At 38.9% G+C, this 23,505-nt stretch overlaps 1 pseudogene; it reads left to right on the top strand.

The window, feature by feature from the left end:
- Nucleotides 1-23,045: 23,045 nt before the first annotated feature.
- The window catches only part of LOC103566447 (heat shock-related 70 kDa protein 2-like), a 48,897-nt pseudogene continuing 48,437 nt past the window's right edge, over nucleotides 23,046-23,505 (top strand).

Raw genomic sequence — 23,505 nt, 5'->3', positions numbered from 1 at the left:
AATAGTAATGAATTCATTTGTGTTTCAGTAGTGGACAACTTTATTTCAGTTACTAAAGATGCCCAGTACCATTCTGAGGGTAAAAGAAAAGCATAAAGTGGTCACTAGAAAGCAGGACAAGGGGAGGGTACTAAACATTTGGGCTCACTTAGCAAACTTGCCCTTAGGCTGCTTTTCTTTCCACGTGTCTCTGACCATCTACATTACAGTCATGCACCATATAACAATGTTTCTTTCAATGGCGGACCACACATATGATGATGATCCCATAAGATTATAATGGAGCTGAAAAATCCCTATTGCCTAGTGATGTTATAGCTGTCTTAATGTTGTAGTGCAATGGATTACTCACATGTTTGTGGTGATGCTGGTGCAAACAAATTTACTGCACTGCCAGTCATATAAAAATATACACACAAAGTATGTACAGTACATAATACTTGATAATGAAAATAAACAATTGTTACTGGTTTATGTATTTACTATATTATACTTCTATCATTATTTTAGAGTATATGCTTTCTACTTATTAAAAAACCAAGTTTATTGTAAAACTGTATGCAGTGTTATGCTGGCAACAACTCATACATCTCATGTTTACCACATCTCTTGATTTCATCACTTCTTTTGTGCTTGATTTAATCTTGTATCACTTTGATCATCTTGGCTCATAAGTGTACAAAATCCACTGCTAATGTTGCCAGTAAGAGGCCACATAAAGTGATTAATCTGGAAGTGAAATTAAAAGCAATTAAGATCTACAAAGGTGGAAAGTCAGTAATGGTTATTACTCACCAGTCAGGCATGTCCCATTCCACCATAGCTACAATCTTGAAGAACAAGAACAAAGTGACGGAAACTGTTAGAGGGTCTGCTTCATTGAAGGCAACGAGACTTAGAAAAATTTGAGAAGGGCTAATATCAGATATGGAAAAACTTCAAATGACCTAGATTGAAGACCACACACAGAAGCATGTCCCTCTCAACACCATGACCAAAGCAAAAAATTTGTTTGTGATGTTGAAAGGACAGGCTGGATCCAACTACAGTGTTGAATTTACTGCTAGATCTGGATGGTTTAAATGACTCAAGACTCATTATTCATTACATAATGTGAAAGCGAGTGGTGAGTCTGTGAGTGCTGATGTGAAGGCAGCTGAAGAATTTTTGGAAATTCTAGATAAACTGCTTCTGGAGGAAGATTACTTGCCAAAGCAAATATTCAATGCAGATGAAAACTTCCTATTCTGGAAATGGATTCCTGAAGAGACTTTCATCCATAAGAAGGCCAAGTCAATCCTAAGTTTCAAGGCTTTTAAGGACAGGATGACCATCTTGCTTGGGGACAATGTTGCAGGCTACAAATTGAAACCCATAGTGATCTGGTACAGTGCAAATCCTAGGGCCTTCGAGCAAATCAATAATAACATGCTGCCAGTGTACTAAAGGAGCAATAAGAAGTCATGGATGACTCAGCTTCTCTTCTAAGATGCCTTCCAGAATTGCTTTGCCATCAAAATGGAGAACTACTGTTTGGAGACTAATATACTTTCAAGATTTTACTTACTGTTGATAATGCTCCCAGACATCTTCCTTTTAGTGGTGATCTTCATTCCAATATCAAAGTGGTGTTTCTGTTTCCAAAACCATTATTGGATCAAAGACTTATAGCAGGTTTTAAGGCCTGCTACCTGAGGAAGATCTTTCCCCAGGCTGTTGCTGCAACTGAGGAAGGAAGACACTGATGCAATTATGGAAGGATTAGAATATCTATGAGTACATCAGCAACCTTGCTTGGGCTTGGAGTGATGTCACCAAGGAGTTTATAAATGGTATCTGGAAGAAGACACTCAAGAGGTTTGTCCATGACTTCAAAGGATTTGCTAAGATTGAGGAGGTTGCAAACATCAACAGGGCTGTGGCTGAGACCGCAAACAGCTTTAACCTGGGTGTGGATGAGGGTGACATTGAGGAGCTCCCAGAGGTGCTTCCTGAGGAACTGACTAGTGAGGAGTTGCTGGAATTGGAACAGGAACACATAGCTGAAGAAGAAGCAAGAGAAAAGGAACTGCAGGAAAAGAAAAAGAAGGACTCCCAAGAAAATTCACAGTGCAGGGTTCAGCAGAATCTTTTGCAGACTTCAACAAGCTCATTAAAAAGTTTGAAAACATGAACCTCAAAGCCGAAAGTTTTCATTAATAGAGAGGAATGTTCCTGGTGCATTCTCCACTTATAAGCAAATCTATGATTAAAAAAAGAAACAAGCCAAGAAAACCACCATGGACATGTTTCTGAAAGGTGTGGTGCCTCCTCAAGAGCCTCAGGTGGGTCCTTCAGGAGGTATTCCAGAAGAGAGCATTGTTATCATAGGAGATGACAGCTCCATGTGTGTTATTGTCCCTGAAGACCTTCTAGTGGGACAAGATGTGGAGGTGCAAGACAGCAATATTTGATGCTCTTGACCCTGTGTAGGCCCAGGCTAACGTGTGTGTTTGTATCTTAATTTTTAATAAAAATGTTTCAAAAATAAAAACAAAATTAAAAAGTAGAAATAGAAAGAAGCCTATAGAATAAGGATGTTAAGAAAAGGCTCTCTGGAGCAGAAACTTGAAGGATGAGTAAACTCTTCTTGTGAAGAACAAGCGAGTGGGTGGTCTATCCCAGGCATTAGAGCAACATGAACAAAGGCAAGAGGTGAGAGAGAAGATGGCTTGTGTAGGAAATTGCAAGTATTACTGGAAACTGAATATGAGGGGCATTGTAAGAGCGAAGACTTACAGTCACCTGATCATGAAAGAGAATGTTTCATGCACTAACAAGTTGGGGCTTTATCTTGAGGGCACTGGGGAATGATTAGAGTGTTTTGAGCAGAGGAGTAAAGTGTCAGGTTCATGAAGCAAGTATAAATGCACTCTAAAACGCTTGTTGCAAGAAATGGCACAAAATTTAGTTTCAACTAAAATCAAGTTTAATTTGGCTTTGAGCGTACCCTCCCCTTTGCCAGGATAGCAAGAATTTGATATTGCTCATGTTGTCTTGAGTTCTTGCTCTTTTTTCTAACTTGCATAGATTCTTTGTCTGTTTTTATTTAAGTTACTGTTTCAGGGTGAATTCAGGGTGATTTTTTTACCTTTGTTTTTCATGATGCTTATAGTATCAAATTATATTTTATTAATTAATACTTAAGTAATTTTAATAGGAAACCATAGACCCACATAGTTAAAAATCTATTTGAAAAATCAATTCTAAAATTTCCAGAAAGAAATAATTTCACATGTAGTTTATTTTAGATTTCCATGTGTATGGACTGTACCTTATATTATAACCTCTACAACGTACTGTGTAGTGTGCTATACGAGACGAAATGGAAAGAATGATGTGCTTGTCTCCTTTCTGAAAATCCTACCCCCTTTCTCCCAGGTCAAAGGGCTTTGGTCTCCTCAACATCAGTGTTTCTCAATGGATGCAAACTCCAAAACGAAAGCCTGTATATCTGAGTGTCTTCCAGGTATTCTATAACTTTGGATTTTTAATCTGGTAGACACGGTAAAATGATTGTCACCTCCTTTGACAAAGAAGCTATAGAGGAGGAAAACTCATTTCCCCTCTATTCTTCTAGGTTGTTGGCTGAGGCACCCCCTCCAGCAATAAAAAGACAGATTAACATGAGAAAAACAAATAGAAGTTTAATAACCTGGATGCTTTTTGTATACATGGGAGATACCCAGGAAAACTGAGTAACTTCCCAAAATGACCCAAGCCACCACCTTAAATACAATCTCCAGCTAAAAACAAAAGAAGATGTTGGGAGTAAGGGCACCCAGTTATGGGTGGTTATCAGGAAGAGCACAATAAACAAGGGTAAGGTTGTGATGCAGATTTAGGTTGTTGCCTTCTCCATGGATAAGAGTTTCTAGAGATTTAGGGCCATCCTTCTCTTCTTGGTACAGAGAGGGAGACACCCTTACAAATGGAGATTTCCCTTATAAATAAACGTCTCTTACAAAGAGTAGCTTCTATTTGGTTCTCAGAGCTTCTCCTGCATCTGCAGTTTCTCAAAATAATCAGCCCCAAATAATCTTTATGGCAAAGAGGCATATTTTGCGGTAGCAAATTTTGCTCCCTTTCAAAGCAAATACAGAAAACACAAAGAGTTTGACTGCTTTCTTGGGTTGGGAGAGGAAAGTGTATATTTTTCCCTGAGGGGAACAGACTACGCCACCTCAAAATGTGCCATTTTGGCATGTGGATAATTTTGAGATGAAAGCAATTAAGACCTAGCAGACTCAACAAAAACTTTTTACCTCTCCCTTAACTGCCTAAAAGAAGTTAGGTGACCTGTGCCTAGAAGAGACCTATTACCAGAAGAACTTTTTGTATCAGAAAGACTTATCTGCATGGCAAGACAAAGATTTGTTCACCAAACATTTGCTCTTCTCATCTTCCTGTGAATTGTCTTCCTCCCCTTTGAAGCCCCAGACCCTTACCTTCTTCTGCTCAGCTCAGGATGGTGTATAAGCCTCAATTGCCTGACTGCCTTTGAGTCTTCATGTCTTTGTGGAGCTCCTGTACATGCATAATTAAATTTGTTTTCTCCTGTTAATTTGTCTTACGTCAATTTGATTATTAGACCAGCCAAAGGACCTAGAAAGGAAGAAAGGGAAAGTTTTCTGCCCTTACACTGGACTCTTCCAAAAGCACTTCAGCAAAAATAACAAAGCACAAAGCAATATCCTAATAAGGTATCTAGGCACAACTGCTTTGAAGAAAGTTTAGTATCATTTCTGAGAGTAGGACTGGGAGTGTGGTTTGAGACAGACTGGAAACTCGATAAACTAGTAAGGAAATTTATTCAATCATTCACCCATTACCTCAATAAATATTTCCTGCTCTGTGCAAAGCTCTTTCTAAGAACTGAAGATACAATGGTGAATAAGAGAGATATAGATACTTGCCCTTATGAAGCTCACATTATTTTTGAGGATGAAAGCAAATAAACAAAATGAATTAGTAGAGATCATGGAATAGCAGGTTGTGATAAGTGCTGTGGACAAAATGAAGCAGAGAAGGGAAAGGAGAGATAATGGGGAAAGGTGAATTTTATATAGGGCAGTCAGGGAAGACCTCACTGAGAAAATGACATGTGAGTAAAGACCTGAAGATGTTGAGAGAATAAGCCACAAGGATACCAAAGTGAAGAGAACCCTCCAGGTAGAGGGAAAAGTACATGTAAAAGCCTTGAGGTGAGGTGGGAGCTGGATCTCCTTCTGAGCTTTTACTTTTTTTTCCATGTGTCAGTCTCTCTCCATTTCTCCCTCTCTCTCTGCCAATATCACACTGCCCTAACAGCTATAGCTTAACAGTAAAGTGTGTATAAACTCACTTTATTTTGTTTCTTTAGTAAGGTCTTGAATATTCTTTGTTCTTTGTTCTTTGATATAAATTTCAGAATCAGATTGCCAATTTTCTTGCAAAGACTTGTTAGGATTTTAATTGGTATTTAACAGAACCTATAGATCAATTTGGTGAGAATATCTTTATGATATTGAATCTTTTACATGAACACTGTACATGACCCTAATTATTTAGCTCTTCTTAGTAATGTATTTCAATACCATTTTACAATGTTCCCTATACAAGTCTTGGCCATCTTTTGATAGATTTATTCTGAGGAAGTTCTTATTTTGTTAATATTATAGAACACATCCTTTAAAAATATATTTTCTAATTCTACTTCAAGTATATAGCAGTATAATTGAACATAGCATAGTGACTGCGAGCTTGGTCGGTAGAGGTAGCCTATCTAGGTTTGAATCCTGGCTCTGACACAACTATTAAATAAATATGCTTAAATTACTAAAATTCTCTGTGACTCAGTTTCCTAGAGTGTAAAATAGGAATAATACATTGTTGGGTTGTTGTGATTATTGAAGTTTGTTAATATAGCTAAAGTGCTTATGATAGCACCTGCCTCAGAATAAATGCTATGTAAATGAATATACTTCCTCTTGTTGTTAATATTATATATTAGTTTTATATACAGTCTCCATATTAACTTTTCATATGTCTCATAATCTGAGGTAATTTTTGTCTTTCTTTGTAGACAGTAAGCCAAATTGTCTGCAAATAATGACACTTTGGTTTCTTCCTCTCCAATTCTTACACCTTTGCTTATTTTTACCCTTGTCTCACTTTCTGGCTAGATCTTACAGAACAAAGTAGAATAATAAGGATGAGAGTGAACCTCTTTGTCTCTTTCCAGATTTTAAGAAGAATGCTTCAGATGTTACATAATTAATAATGATGTTTAGTATAGATTTTTAACAGATAACCCTTTTTGCAGATTAAGCCAGTTCTTTTCAATCTACATGGATGCTACAGAAGACGACCCTTCTCTTGGTGGAAAATTGGAATCACGTGGGCTAGTCCAACCTTAAGAGTCCATTATTCAGTGTTTTCACGAACCACGGTGAACTTTTAGCTAATTTCTGAATTCTTAATCTAGCTACTGTAATAGCTAGTTAAATCCTGGAGCTTCAAAATAAGAAAATCAGCGTAGAAAAATTCTTAGACCTATGCAAGGGGTTCAGGTTCAGTTAGCGGAAGCAGCAGAAGGTTCTCCTTATATCCCATGTTTTAGCAAGGCTCCTGTGAGGTGTTTAAATGTGAGAATGCACTTAGTGCTACTCAGTGAGGCTGCATTATGAATTAATAATGTTCTCTGGTGAATAGGCCTTTCACCACATTTCTGCATAAACTAACAACTTATAATGGTGGCTCTGCCTAGAACTAAACGACATGAACAGTAAAAATAAGTTTGGGGAGCATCATTTAAGGACAGATTATACAAAGGAAATTGCTGTCATGCTTTCTTGAAATTTTAATTATCCAATTAGATTCTGAATTTTAACAACTGTTTACCTTTAAGAAAATAATGCCATTATGTTCAGAGCAGTTATTTTACCAGACAATAAAACTATAGGAAACTAGAAAATTCTCTCTTGTGATTCATAGAAAACAAGGATGAGAACATATACTAAAGGGAAAACGAAAGATAGAAGTTAATGTGTTAGCGGCTCCCGAGGGACTCAAAACAGCATTAAATATCAGTGGGGAGTAGACTTGACTTGTTTTCTTTCAAAATTACTTTTACATTCCCACCCCAAATGTTGCATCTCAATGTTTTAGCTGGTGCCATTTTAAAATTCATCAAAGTACATACATATGGCACAGACCAAGTTCATCTGGAATCCACAAAGTTCAAAGGCTTCGTATTATCATCTTCACAATGCTGGGATGAAGAGAGCAAAAAAACAAGTCTTTTAAAAATTTAGGCCTTTATATTAAGCATCCTGGGTTCAGCAATATTAGAGGAGCTATTTTGAGTTGTTTGCATATAAATCTGTAAAACATCTTTTGTATGGATTACATTGGAGGGCTAGGTTTTTCAGTAGACACTCATTTGATGAACAAGCATTTGTTTATTTATTTATTTTGAGGAAGACTAGCCCTGAGCTAACATCTGCTGCCAATCCTCCTTGTTTTTCTGAGGAAGATTGGTCCTGAGCTAACGTCACTGCCCATCTTCCTCTACTTTATATGTGGGATGCCTGCCACAGCGTGGCTTGCCAGGCAGTGCCATGTCCACACCCAGGATCAGAACCTGTGAACCGTAGGCCACCGTAGCAGAACGTGTGAACTTAACTTCTGTGCCACCGGGCCAGCCCCAGCAGGCATTTATTAAGTACCCATGTGTCAGGCTCTGTGGTGAGTCAGTCAAAGTTGCTGTCTGGTAGAACTCACATTAGGCTAGGAATGACAAACAGAAAAGTACAATGTAGTATGATAAGTGTTCATAAAGGTAAGCATTGAGGGTTGCGAAAATATTGAGGAAGACTCAGCTACTCTTGTCCATAGCGTTTGGGATGGGGGCAGGGAAGGTTTCAAAGAAGCACTGGCTTGTGAATGGGAAGTTGAAGGAGTGAGCTTCTCTGGTTCCGGAGGAGCAGGGCTAGCTTTATGGGTGTGCCACCTGTGTAGTCACTTCCAGCCCCATGCATAGAAGGAACCCATGCTTGGTTTAAGTTCTTCCGTTGCCATCTTGAATTTGTGAAGGTGCTCCACATTTTCACATTTTCATTTTACACGGGGCCTTGTAAATTATGTAGCCAGTCCTGCAGAAGAAATGAGACTATTTAAAAAATCTGCATATTCTCTACCTAAAGGGGCTACCAGACTGTAATGAGAGCAAGCGGTTCAAAGTGAGAAAGAAAATGATACAATGAAATGGATTGAGTGCTGTAAAGATATGGATGAAACATCAAGGCAAGTGAGACAAAAGATCAATTAATTTTTCCTCAGCTGGGGTGGGATGGAGAAGGAGATACTGAGGTACCTTGCGAAAAAAAAAATAAAGCAATTGAGTTAGGCCTTTTTCCTACTTCACAACAGGTGAAGAAAGATATTTCAGTCTGAGAGCATAACAAATGCAAAGAAAGGAAAGCATTCATTCGCTGAATAAATATGTCTTGATTGCTGTCTGTGTTTCAGGCACTATTCCAGGTACTTGGAGATAGAACAGTGAACAAAATAAAGTCTCTTCCTTGATAGAGCTTACATTTTAGTGAGAGATCTGGACAATAAACAAATAAGTGATTAAACTTACAAGTCATATGATAGTAAGTACTATGAAGAAAAATAAAGCTAGACAGGAAGATAGAGAATGGGGAGGCTGTGTTCAAAATGTGGTTTCTGAGGTGGTGACATTTGAGTAGAGACTTGAATGAAGTAAGAAAGCAAGGAATGTAGAGGAAACAGCCAGCAAGTTCAAATTCCTGAGGCAGGAATAGCACTAAGACCTAAGAAATTATGAATGCTAATGTGAGTGAAGCTGAGTTAGGAAGGGAAAGGGTCGCAGGCAATGATGTTGGAGACCTAGACAGCGATCAGGCCATGGAGACCATGGTAAGGACTTTGGGTTTGATTCAAAGTGAGATGGTTGCCATTAGAGAATTAAGAGCAAGGGAAGAGCATGTCTAAGTGGTATTGTGAAGGGTTACCTTGGTTGTTCTGTGGATAACAGATTCTAGAAGGGCAAGCGTGGAAACAGATGAGATAATGATGGTGACATTGTCTAGAGTGGTTGTGGTGGAGGCATTGAGATGTGTTTAGATTTGGGTATATATTGAAGGCAGAGGCAACATGATTTGTTGATGGATTAGATGTGGAGTGTACAAAAGGACGCTTTCATGTTTATGGATGGCCTGAGAAAATGGACGAAGTGAATTGCTATTTACTTTGGGACAGTCCTGTACACATTATGCTCAAGGGGGCTGGCTTAGGTCATGAGAAATGGAGTTTAAAATTTGAATAAGAAAAGGAGAGGAAATATGGATGAAGAGAGCGGTGGAAGCTATCTCAAGCTGGGTCTTATAGATTAGGCGGAGTTTGAAATTACCCTAAGGATTTTAAGTCACAAAATAGCATAGTAAATACTTCATTTCAGAAGGATTATTTTGACCGCCATGTAGAAACTCCTTTGGAGAAGTGGGAGTGGGACCAATGAGGAGGCCACCGTAATAGTCCATACAAGAAATGGTAAAAGTGCTAGCAGTTGATTTAGAGAAGAGGGGATGAATTTGAGAGAAAGTCATGGATTCTTTTGCAGATCAAATATTTTCTGAGCACCTGTTTTCTAGGCATCATTCTTGGGGCTTGCTGATAGGCCAGTGAATAAAATAGATAACGATTTATGCCCTCATATGTCTTACATTGTAATGAGAGGAGAAAGACAAGAAAGTAAATAAGTACTGCATGAAGGAGTTAAAATAATGATAAATTCTATGGAGAAAAATGTTGCTGAGAAGGAAGATAGTGTAGGAGAGGGGTTGCAGTTTAAATATGGAAATCACAGCAGGCCTCACTGAGAAAGTGACTATTTGAGTAAAGATCAAAGGCTTTGATTTTGAATTTCTATAAATCCATTCATTCATTCTACAAATATTTATTGACTGTATACTGTGTTCCCAGATACTTTGTTAGGTACTGTCATTCAGTAGAGCTTGATTTTCATTATTCCATAATATCCGGAAGCATAAACAATGAAAATTATGTTTCTAAAAGGCCTTGGTAATGTTTGCATTGCAACCACCATGGCCCTTTGGGATCTTAGAAAGCTCCCAGCTATTCTTTATTGAATGGCCCCACAGGCCAAATGTCACTACTAGAATAGCTGTTATGGGAACTCAGTGGAGGAGTTAAAATATTTGGCCGCTGTATTCAAGGACTCTAGCGAACTAAATGGGGATATAACCTGAGGTTTAATCTGATAATAGTACTCTTTGAAAATACTTGTACAATTGAAATAATATAGGAGAGGATGTTGTAAATTATAAAGCCACATCTCATTGGAGAGACCTTCCCTAGTGACCTTATCTAAAATAGCAGCATTCCCACAAACACCGTTCCCTTCTCAACTCTTCTGCTTCATTCTTCTCCATATCACTTATCATGTGCTGACATCTTATCTGTTTCAGTAAGTTATTTGAGTTTTTTGCCTGTCTCTTCAACCAGAATGTAAGTTCCATGAGGTCAGGGATTTTCTGTTTTGTTCACTGCTGAATTCTCAATGTTCACTACAATGCCTGGCACATGCTGTGAACTCTCATTCTTTTAAAAAGAACTTTAAGTTGTTAAATATATGCCTAAATATAAATATATTTAGGCAGGAAGAAGAAGTGGAGGAAGAAGAACAGGACAACCAGGAAGAGGAAGACTAGGATGATTATGTTATAAGCTCCTGACCCAGTAAAAGTTGGCATCAGTAGTAAATTTTGTGAGATGCGTCTGTACAGTCTGAGCCAATCTTCTCTGGTCTGTTGGCATGTATTTTTGGAATAGCTGGTCAGGTAGGGTGGCCAACCATTCCAGTTTCCCTGAGACTGAGGCTTTTTCCAAGACATGGGATCTTCAATGTTAAGACTGAGCAAGTTTTGGGCAGACCAGGATGGTTGGTCACCCTCTGGTCAAGGGTATGGGTGCCATTTGAGAATGCGAAATGTGACCAAGTTAGTACAATGTAATGTTCATATTCCAGCTCTTCTACTTACCCACCCTATGAATTTGGCAATTCCTTTTCCACCATGAGGTCTTTATTTTCAACATATAGAGAATAAAGACTTGGGCTGGCTGTTTTCTAATGGTCCTTCCAGCTCTAACAGTTTGTAGTTCTTATTGCTATACATAGGAATAGAACACATTATATTGATACACTGCAGTGACCTTCTCAACAACAAGTGAACTAGTTAGCCAACTGACTCTAAACATTTAATTTGATAATTGGAATAACATTGCTTGCCACTGGAAAATGGCATCTACATGTGTTCTAAAATTTTATTCCAGAAGACCTAGCACACAATATTTGTGTTATTTTTTCAAATTCAAGTCATTTATGTTGGAGCTGACTCCAATAAGATTTCCCCCATGCTTTTGATGTGGTCCTTGTTGCCCTTAGTTTGATTAGGCAAGTGGAGTAGGCTGTTATTTTAATGACCCTGAGAAAAGACCTCTGTCTGCCCCAAATTGTTCACACATTTGCCCCTGATGCCTTAAAGTCTGTTAAAATAATGGTATAAAGTTTCTAAGAGAAATACATCTGTATGTATCATAATATATTCACATTCTCTCATTCAAAATGGAGTATAAGTACCTGATATTACAATTTTTTTTTCAGCATAGGTAATAAGGGGAGAATAAGAAGACACAGAGGGCTAAAAGACCAAGATTGGGAAGAAGGCAAAGAGCTTACGTTTGAACTGGAAAGGCTACAGAATCACACATCTCCATTCTGCCCAAGACATCATTATGGACCATATAGCCCCAGATCGTTGTAATCCTCTCAGAGCTGGGTTCCCAGATTAGTCAAGTGCAATGATAACTTTCTATCTCATTCTCCTTATTTTTTTCCTCTTTTCTCCTTCAGACTGATTTACTACTTCAGCACTGATGACATTGACATTTATCTGACCTACAATCTTCATGAGTTCTCTTAACTCTAATCAATTCCCAGATCGTTCACATCAAATTTGGGCTTATACATAACTGCAGTTAATATTAGATGTCAGAATGGAGTGAAAACATTTGCTGTGGGTGGTAAATTTACATGGAAAGAGTAAATTTTTACCTCTCTTGCTTTCTTGCCTGCATTTGGTCCAACTTCTACATGTACTCTGTCATATTCACTTGTACCTTTACCTTTCCTTCTAACCCTACAGTCTGTCTTGGTTTTGCCTTGATACTTCTTATTAAATCCATTTCCTCCCTTCAGTTTCAAACCGTATTGATGATAGCCTTTTCTTAAATAAAGCTAGTCTCATATTTTCAACCATGATTTAGAGATACCACGTTTGGATGCCATCCTTTAGTTTGTCCTTACTTTCCAAAATACAGTAGTTTTATATTGGCCAGACTATATAACTAAAAGCAAATATGTTCATATGCTCCTAGGATTTCTTGGTCTTCAAGGTGCCTCAGGGGCCATTTATTTGCAATTCCATATGTGGTGCTTGAGTACCTTCTGGTTTGTGCTTGAATATCTCAAATGATAGGAGCTCAACACTTTGGGAAGCAGCTCAATATAACATAGGACAGTTCCATCTGTTATAAATATCTGCCTTACTTCAGACTGAAGTCTGTCTCTATAGATGGATGGCCAAGGATTCTAGCTCTACTCCTTGACACTACCCAGAACAAATCTCTCTTGTCCAAGTAATAGCCATTTAGAGATTTAAAGAGAACAATGTCATTGTGTTCTACCTAAATCTTACCTTCTCCAACTGCATGCTCCTGTTCCTACACAAATTCCTCATATGACACAGTTGCAAGTTGCTTCACTATCAGTGATTGTCTTCTCTGGTCATACTCCTGGGCATGGCACTCACTCCATAGACGTCTCTTAGAACTAATGGAGAATACATCTTACCTGAAATAGGCAGAAATTTTGCTTCTAGCACCTAAATTTTCAGTAACTATTTTTTTAGCACTCATATTACACTAGTGGTTCTCAAATAGTCGTCCCTGGACCAGCAGCATCAGCATCAGCTTCACCTGAGAACTTGTTACAAATACAAATTCTCAGACTAGACTCCAGACCTATTAAATCAGACACTCTAGAGGTGGAGCCCAACAAACTGTTTTAACAAGCCCTCTTGGTGATTCTGATGTATGCTTAAGTTTGAAAACTGCTATACTCTAGACTGATTGATAGTCAGCTCCCTAAATATCTCTTCTACATGCTGCTTCTCTGCCAAACCTCCTGTACCCAGTTCTTATGTATCTGGCTTCTGTTTGCCCAATTATACTGCATATCATCAGATTCATTCCGCTGCCTCATTTTGTCAAATGCTTCTTAGATTCTGATTCTGGAGTGACATCACCAAGGTGGTGAGATGGGTCATTCCTGACTTCACTCTCCCTCACAAGAAAAACAAATAACCACTCTTCGTGGACAAGACAACACTGAGAGAATCCTAGAACATGGGAGTGAGGCTGAAGCACCCTCTGTACCACAGAGACCAAGACAGACTGCACTAGAAGGTTAGGAGGAGTGGCTACACACTGACTGTGTTGCCCCTCCCTCAGGCCAGCACAGCACCGTGCTGAGAGAATTGTGCTTCTGTTCTACAGTATACTTGCTAACCTTCATAAATTTGGCTCTGTGTCGACTGCAGTTTCATAACTTGAATCAAATATTTGTTTAGAAAATTTCGTTTGTCTGAAAAGTTATGTTCATTATGTTTCTAAATCACAGAAACTGACAGCTTCTGAAGGGGACTGTATCCGAAGCAATCTCTTGTGGGTCCATCTACTTGTCTGGAAAAGTTAGAGCTTGAGGCAAGTACTGGAGAGATATGTTAAAGGTTCAGAAACGTATTTCTCATTTCTCCCTTGGTCCAGAATGGGCCTCTAATCCACAAAGTGAACAGGAAGCAATTAATCAACTCTTCTGGCAGCTTTATCTCAGACTAGCTCTATGATTCTCACTCAGCCCTGACTTCACTTTGGAATCACCTCGGGAGATCTAAAACATAGCGCACCTAAGGATTCGATTCACTTGGTTTGGAGTGAGGTCTAGGCGTGGATTTTTTAAAAATAGTTTCTGACATGAATCTAATGAGTAGCTAAGATTGATTGAGAAACACTGAAATAGGGATTTTTAGGGACTTTGGCATTTATCTGTGTGAGATGGGAGCCATGGCAGAGTTTTGAGCAATGGAGTGGCATGATCTGACTTATGGGTTAGTAGGATAACTGGTTTCCCTGTTGAGAAGAAGATAAGATATGTGACACAAAAGAGATGCAGACAAAGTGCTATGGGCTTTCAAAGAAATGAGAGCTCACTGCTCAGAGATGATTAGGGAGTCTTCACAGAGGACTAGGCTAGGATTTATGTAAAGTAGATTTTGAAGCTGGGCAAAGCAGTCACATGAGAGGAATTCCAAGTATATGAAATGGCATGAACCATGGCAGGGAATATTTGCAGAATGGCAAGGACATATGGCTAATAACATTGCAAGTCAGAAACAAGAGAAGACAGGTAGATTGAGGCTTTAGGGGAGGAAAAATTTTTCCTTTTCTCCCTTCTAGGTTCTTTGGCTGGTCTAATACAGTTATGAGCAGCATAATGACATTTCAGTCAATGACAGACTGAATATGTGACAGTTGTCCCATAAAATCAGTACAATGTAGCCTAGATGTGTAATAGGCTATACCACCTAGGTTTGTGTAAGTACACGCTGATGTTTGCACAGTGACAAAATCACCTAAAGACACGTTTCTCAGAACGTACCCCCATTATTAAGTGATGCATGACTGTAATTAAATAGACATAAAACAGATAAACAGGAGAAAAAACAAACTTAGTTTTGTATGTATGGGAGCTCGTAGGAAGATGAGACTCAAAGAAGTGACCAAAGCAGGCAGCTTTTGTATCTTATAGACAAAGAAACAATAAATTTGCGAAGAACTGACAACACAAAGGGGTTTGGGCCTGGGGTAGTAAATTAATAAAGAAACAACAAGGTTTGTTCATACAGCCTTCTCGGTCTTGGATTTCTTTTCTCTGGTGATAAGGATGTCTTTCTTTCTCCTAGTATATGGAGGATACTTTTCACATGGGAGATTTATGCTCTGCATTTAGGGGAGCAAAGGAGGGTCAGAGTGCCCTTGCACTGACTGTTTCTTAAGTATCTTTAATTCAAAATAATCAATATGCCAAAATAACATATTGGGGGCAGTCTGCCTTGAACCCCATCAAGGCTATATCTTTGCAGGTCTTGAATGCCAGGCTCAGCATTTTAAACTTATTACTACAAGCTGGAAAAAGCAGTTGAGTGCTTTCAAGCAGAAAAATGACACTACCGAAGGTATGTTTGGCTGTTTCTTCTCATCTATCTCCCCACATCCAATTGCTTATTAAAAATCAATATTCTGTCTATGACATTTCTCCCAAATTCCCCCTCTCTCCTTCCTGACTACTATCACTCCCTCTGAGCTGAAGTCCCCATTCTCTAAATGAACAGTGCCAACAATCTCTTCATTGGCATGCCAGCAAGTGCTATGACTTCTCCTCTCTAGTCTCACTGCCTCCGGTATCTTTTTAGCACAAATCTAAGTATGTTATCTTATTTCTTAAAAATTGTCACTTGTTTCCTACTGTCCTTACTATTGCACCTCTTAATTGGTGTAACTGAAGTATTTCTTCCAGCGGAAGAGTATGAACACGTGCTTCCATGAGTGCAGGGGCTGAAAAGGCCTGTTTATATAAGCATGAATTTCCTTTGAAGTTTCATGATTTCATCTTTGCAATGCATGTGAATTCTGCTCTCTACTTTATATGTCAATTGTATATAAGCATTTTTCTTATAATCTTTCTATAAAATTAATATTTTTTGAAGATGTATTAAATTTTCACATTACCTTCAAATATAGCAGTGCACTGTCTTCCTTTTGCATCCCATTGCAGTCAAGACCCTTTTTAATTGGTCCTAAGATTCTTCACTAGCTTTTCTCCTGTCCTGAAATGCACACACACACACACACACACACACACACACATCCTAACCTTACTTTTCTCTTTACCTTACCAGCCACATGGAAATTCTTTTTTTTTTTTTTGAGGAAGATCTGCCCTGAGCTAACATCTGCTGCCAATTCTCCTCTTGTCGATGAGGAAGACTGTCCCTGAGCTAACATCCGTGCCCATCTTCCTCTACTTTATATGTGGGATGCCTGTGACAGCATGGCTTGACAAGCGGTGCCATGTCCGGACCCAGGATTCAAAATGGCGAACCCCGGGCTGCCGAAGCAGAACGTGTGCACTTAACCGTTGTGCCACTGGGCTGGCCCCACATGGAAATTCTTAGTAGTGTTGTATCACAAGCACTCCTTCATGTTGCTATACTTTTAAAAATCATTACTTTCAAAGGTTGTATAGTATTTGATTGGCCATTCTCTGCTGTTAAACATTTAGGTTTTTCTTTTTATTTTTATTGCGGTAACATTGGATTATAACATTATATAGCTTTCAGATGTACATCGTAATATATTTTGAATTCTGTGTAGATTACATCATGTTCACCACCCAAAAACTAATTATAGTCCATCACCTCACATGTGAGCCTAATCACCGCTTTTGCCCTCCCCCCTCCCCCTTTCCTCTATGGTAACCACCAATCCAATCTCTGTTGCTATGTCTTTGTTTGTTGTTGTTTTTATTTTCTACTTATGAGTGAGATCATATGGTATTTGACTTTCTCCCTCTGACTTCTTTCACTCAGCATCACACCCTCAAGGTCCATCCATGCTGCCACAAATGGCTGGATTTCATCATTTATTATGGCTGAGTAGTATTCCATTGTGTATATATACCACATCTTCTTTATCCATTCGTCCCTTGATGAGCACCTAGGTTGCTTCCAAGTCTTGGCTATTGTGAATAGTGCTGCAATGAGCATAGGGGTGCATGTACCTTTATGCATTTGTGTTTTCAAGTTCTTTGGATAAACACCCAGCAGTGGAATAGCTGGATCATATGGTAGATCTATCCTTAATTTTTTGAGGATACTCCATACTGCTTTCCATAGTGGCTGCACCAGTTTGCACTCCCACCAGCAGTGCACGACGGTTCCCTTCTCTCCACATCCTCTCCAACACTTGTTGTTTCCTGTCTTGTTAATTATAGCCATTCTGACTGGATTGAGGTGATACCTCATTGTAGTTTTGATTTGCATTTTCCTGATAGCTAATGATGTTGAGCATCTTTTCGTATGCCTGTTGGCCATCCGCATATCTTCTTTGGAGAAATCTCTGTTCAGATCTTTTGCCCATTTTTTTAATTGGGTTGTTGTTTTTTTGTTGTTGTTGAGCTGTATGAGTTCTTTGTATATTTTGGATACTAACCCCTTATCTGATATATGGTTTGCAAATATCTTCTCCGAGTTGTGAGGTTGTCTTTTTGTTTTCTTAATAGTTTCCTTTGCTGTGCAGAAGCTTTTTAGTTTGATATAGTCCCATTTGTTCATTTTTTCTTCTGTTTCCTTTGCCTAGTCAGACATGATACTTGAAAATATCCTGCTAAGACTGATGTCAAAGAGCGTACTGCCTATGTTTTCTTCTAGAAGTTTCATGGTTTAAGGTCTTACATTGAAGTCTTTAATCCATTTTGAGTTCATTTTTGTGCATGGCATAAGGTAATGGTCTACTTTCATGCTTTTGCATGTGGCTGTCCAGTTTTCCCAACACCATTTATTGAAGAGACTCTCCTGTCTCCATTGTATGCTCTTGGCTCCCTTGTCGAATATTAGCTGTCCATAGCTATGTGGGTTTATTTCTGGACTCTCGATTCTGTTCCATTGATCTGTGTGTCTGTTTTTGTGCCAGTACAATGCTGTTTTGGTTACTATGGTTTTGTAGTATATCTTGAAATCAGGGAGTGTGATACTTCTAACTTTGTTCTTTTTTCTCAGGAATCCTTTGCTTATTTGGAGTCTTTTCTTGTTCCATATAAATTTTAGGATTCTTCGTTCTATTTCTGTGAAAAATGTAGTTGGAACTTTGATGGGGATTGCATTGAATCTATAGACTGCTTTAGGAAGTATGGACATTTTGACCAGGTTAATTCTTCTAATCCAAGAGCATGTACTATCTTTCCATTTGTTCGTGTCTTCTTCAATTTATTTCAGCAATGTTTTACAGTTTTCGGTGTACAGATCTTTCACCTCTTTGGTTAAGTTTATTCCTAGGTATTTTATTCTTTTTGTTGCAATTGTAAATGGGATTGTATTCTTAATTTCTCTTTCTGCTATTTTGTTGTTGGTGTATAGAAACGCAACTGATTTTTGTATGCTGATTTTGTATCCTGCAACTTGACTGTATTCATTTATTATTTCTAAAAGTTTTTTAGTGGAACTTTTAGAATTTTCTATATATGAAATCATGGTGTCTGCAAAGAGGGACAGTTTCACTTCTTCATTTCCAATATGGGTCCCTTTTAATTCTTTTTCTTGCCTGATTGCTCTGGCTAGGACTTCCAACACTATGTTAAATAAGAGTGGTGACAGTGGGCATCCCTGTCTGGTTCCTGTTCTTAGAGGGATAGCTTTCAGTTTTTCTCCATTGAGAATGATACTTGCTCTGAGTTTGTCATGTATGGCCTTTATTGTGTTGAGGTATTTTCCTTCTATACCCATTTTATTTAGAGTTTTTATCATAAATGGATACTGTATCTTGTCAAATGCTTTCTCTGCATCTATTGAGATGATCATGTGGTTTTTATTGTTCATTTTGTTAATGTGGTGTATCATGTTGATAGATTTGTGGATGTTGAACCATCCCTGCATCCCCGGAATGAAACCCACTTGATCATGATGTATGATCTTTTTAATGTATTGTTGTATTCCGTTTGCTAGTATTTTGTTGAGGATTTTTGCCTCGATGTTCATCAGTGATATTGACCTATAATTTTCCTTTTTTGTGTTGTCCTTGTCTGGTTATGGTATCAGGATAATGTTGGCTTCGTGGAAGGAGTTAGGAAGTCTCCCCTCCTGTTCAATTTTTTCGAAGAGTTTGAGAAGGATAGGTATTAAGTCTTCTTTGAATGTTTGGTAGAATTCACCAGGGAAGCCATCTGGTCCTGGACTTTTATTTTTTGGGAGGTTTATCATTGTTGTTTCTATCTCTTTACTGGTGATTGGTCTATTCAAAATCTCTATTTCCTCTTCGTCCTGTTTTGGAAGGTTGTATGTTTCTAAGAATTTATCCATTTTCTTATAGATTATCCAATTTGTTGCTGTATAGCTTTTCATATATTCTCTTATTAACTTTTGTATTTCTGAGGTGTTTGTTGTAATTTCTCCTCTTTCGTTTCTGATTTATTTGAACCTTCACTGTTTTTTTCTTGGGCACTCGAGCTAAGGTTTTGTCAATTTTGTTTATCTTTTCAAAGAACCAGCTCTTGGTTTCATTAATTTTTTCTTTTGTTTTTTAGTCTCTATTTCATTTATTTCTGCTCTGATTTTTATTACTTCCTTCCTTCTGCTGATTTGGGGCATTGTTTGTTTTACATTTTCCAGTCCCTTTAGATGCACTGCTAGATTGTTTATTTGGGAATTTTCTTCTTTGTTGAGGTAGGCCTGAACTTCTATAAACTTCCCTCTGAGACCTGCTTTTGCTGTATCCCATAGATTTTGGCAAGTCTTATTTTCATTTTCATTTGTCTCCAGGAATATTTTGATTTCTCCTTTGATTTCTTCACTGACCCAATCGTTATTCAGCAGCATTTTGTTTAATCTCCACATTTTTGTGGCTTTTCTGGTTTTCTTCCTGGAGTTGATGTTTAGTTTCATGCCTTTGTGTTCAGAAAAGATGCATGGTATTATTTTGATCTTCTTAAAGTTATTGAGACTTGTTTTTTGGCCTAATATGTGACCAATCCTGGAGAATGTTCCATGCACACTTGAAAAGAATGTGTATTCTGTTGTTTTTGGATGAAATGTCCTATGTTTATCCACTACGTCCATCTGGTCAAATGTCTCGTTTAGGGCCAGTGTTTCCTTATTGATCTTCTGTTTGGATGACCTATCCATTGGTGTAAGTGGAGTGTTAAAGTCCCCTACTATTGTTGTGTGACTGTGTATTTCTCCTTCTATGTCTGTTAATAATTGCTTCATATACTTAGGTGCTCCTATGTTGGGTGCATAGATATTTACAAGTGTTATATCTTCTTGTTGAGTTGTCCCCCTTATCATTATGTAGTGCCCTTCTTTGTCTCTTATTATAGTTTTTGTTTTAAAGCCTATTTTGTCTGATATAAGTATTGCTACCCCTGCTTTCTTTTCTTTGCCATTTGCATGGAATATCTTTTTCCATCCTTTCACTTTCAGTTTCTGAGAGTCTTTTGGTTTGAAATGTGTCTCTTGTATGTAGCATATATATCTGTCTTGTTTATTTATCCAATTGGCCACTCTATGCCTTTTGATTGGAGCATTTAGTCCATTGACATTTAAAGTAGCTATTGATAAATATGTATTTATTGCCATTTTGTTACTTTTTTTCTGGGTGTTTTAGTAATTCTTCTCTGTTCCTTTCTTTTTCTCTTGCTTTGCTCTTCCCTTGTGGTTTGATGGCTTTCTTTAATAATATGTTTGATTTCTTTTGTCTTACTTATTTGCTTACTTATTATATGTTTCTTATTTGTGATTACCATGAGGATCCTATTTAATATTCTATGTATATAACAGTCTGTATTGAGTTGATGGACTCTTTAGCATGACTTATTTCTAAAAGCTCTACTTTCTCACTCCCCTCCTCCCACATTTTATGTTTTTGAAATCACATCTAGTCTCTTGTTTTGTGTGTGTCTATCCATTACCCTCTTATCATTGAAATAGGTAATTTTAGTACTTTTGTCTTTTAACCTTCATTTTATCTTCACAGCTGGTTGATCTGCTACCTTTACTATACTTTTATCTTTACAGTGATTTTATTGCCTGGGTTTTTGGGGGGCTTTTTTCAATAATTTTGTTTTATCCCTATTTGTGGTCATTGCTTTCCTACTTAAATAAGTCCCTTCAGTATTTCTTGTAGCACTGGTTTCTTGGTGATAAATTCCTTTAATTTTTGATTGTCTGGGAAGCTCTTTATCTCTCCTTCCATTCTGAATGACAACCTTGATGGATAGAGTATTCTTGGCTGTAGGTTTTTTCCTTTGAGCACTTTAAATACATCATGCCATTCTCTTCTCACCTGTAGGGTTTTGGCTGAGAAGTTGGTGGATAGCCTTATGGGCTTTCCTTTGTATGTCACTTGTTGCCTTTCTCTTGCTGCTTTTAGGATTCTCTCTTTATCTTTTATTTTGGACATTTTAATTATAACATCTCTTGGTGTGGGCCTCATTGTACTTATCTTGTTTGGAGCTCTCTGTGCTTTCTGTACTTGGATGTCTGTTTCCTTCCTTAGGTTAGGAAAATATTCATCTATTATTTCTTCAAATAAATTTTCTGCCCCTTTGTCTCTCTCTTCTCCTTCTGGGACACCTATAATACGAATGTTAGTGTGCTTGATATTGTCCAAGAGTTTTCTTAGACCATTCTCATTCTGTCTAATTCTTTTTTCTGTTCAGCTTGGGTGATTTCCTCTAGTCTTTCATCTAGCTTCCTGGTATGTTCTTCTGTATCCTCCACTCTGCTGTTGAGTCCCTCTTGTGAATTTGTCCTCCCCAGTATTGTATTCTTCACTTCTGATTGGTTCTTTTTTATATTTTCCAGTTCTTTGTTGATGAGCTCACTGTGCTCATCCAGTCTTGTCCCAATATCTGTGAGCATCCTTATGAGATTTTATTTGAACTCTTTGTCATGTAGCTCACTTATTTCTGTTTCATTTAGTCATTTTTCTGGGGTTTTGTCCTTTTCCCTTGCTTGGAATGTATTCCTTTGTCTCCTCATTATGACTCTTTGTCTGTGCTTATATCTATGTATTAGGTGAGTCAGCTGTGTCTCCTGATCTTGCAGAAGTGTCTTTATGTAAGGGATGCCTTTTGAGGCCCAGCAGTGTGCTTCCCTCTCATCACCAGTCCAAATGATCCAGCAGTGACCCCTTTGTGGGCTACTTGCCTTCTTCTACTGTGGCAGGGTTGCTCTTACTTCAGGTTCCCAGGGAGTCTAGTCTTTCCTTCCCTGGCCAGCTGTTTGTGAATCTGGTTTGGGGAGCCTCAGCAACATTGGCTACAAGGTCTAACAGCACACTTCTGTGGCAGTTTTCCTGTTAATTGGGTAGGTACCCAGTGTAGCTGGTTGCTAGGCTCAGGGGCTTACAGTTGCTATAGGCCTCAGGCCTACAAGGCTGTTGTCAGTTCTCTTAGGGGTGCAGCTGAGTGGGGCTTGCCCTAGGCACAGGAGCACTCAATTATTTCAGGCTTTGGAAGGTGGGGATTATCCTTTTTATGGCTATTTGTGAGGCACAGGTCTTCTGCCAGTGATAAACCTCACCCCGTACAGTACCACATACACTGTCAACACAGTCCTGGTCCAGGCACACTTCCCTACTCCCTGGAGCATACCCTGAGCCCCCACTACAGAAGCCCCCACCTCTCCACCAAAGCCCCCCACAGTTCACCTCATCCTCACATAGGCCCTGCCCTACAGAGGTGGACACACTCACCTGCCTGTAGAGAATCAAGGCACCCAGTCAATGCAGGCTGACAAGTAGCCTGACTTGCTGTAGTAGTCTTGCTACAAGCAAAAGAAAAGGAAAAAGAATTAGGCAGAATAAGAATGGTCTAAGGGAACTCTTGGACAGTAGTCTTGCTGCAGCAAGTAGCAGGCTTGCTGTTGGGTGGGGCCAGTCCCTAGGGCAGGCTGCCTGCCCTGGCTGAACTGGAGTAAATCTGTGCTGTAGTGGGTGTGGCAGACCACTGGGCTAACAGGCCAAGGGAAGAACATCAATGGCATCCGCCGGGCTCTGTGTCAGCATGCTTGGACCAGGTCAGAACAATGGCCCCCACCAATGTCTCAGTCTTCAGAGAGATCCCTCCTCTCACTGAGATGCCCCCAGACCCTGCCAGGTGAGTATCTTTTCACCAAAGGACTGTCAGCCTTCTCTCTGGAGATTTTAGGTTGCTGAGACAGGTGAGTTTGTGCGTGGGCCCTTTAAGACCTGGGTCTTTTCAGCTTTTGGCTGATAGCTTTTCTGCGGGTATCCACACTACAGTTAATAGCAAGCGAAGCCAGATAGTAAGACCCTCGTCTCAGTTGTGCTGAGTCTGAAGGATGCTTATAGCAGTATCAGCACCTGCTCCAGACCTCACTCCTCCAGGGAGGGCTGCATACCTTAGCGTGGCTCCTGCCTGTCCAGCTAAGAAATTCTGCTGCTCCTGAAAGTGGCTTTTTTTCTCTCCAGCAGGAATTTCTGCCTCTTCTGCTTTAGTCAGGACTCTCCCTTGTTGTGGGGATT

The sequence above is a fragment of the Equus przewalskii genome, chromosome X (assembly GCF_037783145.1).
Source record: "Equus przewalskii isolate Varuska chromosome X, EquPr2, whole genome shotgun sequence".
In the NCBI taxonomy this organism is placed as follows: domain Eukaryota; kingdom Metazoa; phylum Chordata; class Mammalia; order Perissodactyla; family Equidae; genus Equus; species Equus przewalskii.
This window is presented reverse-complemented; position numbering and strand designations above follow the sequence as displayed.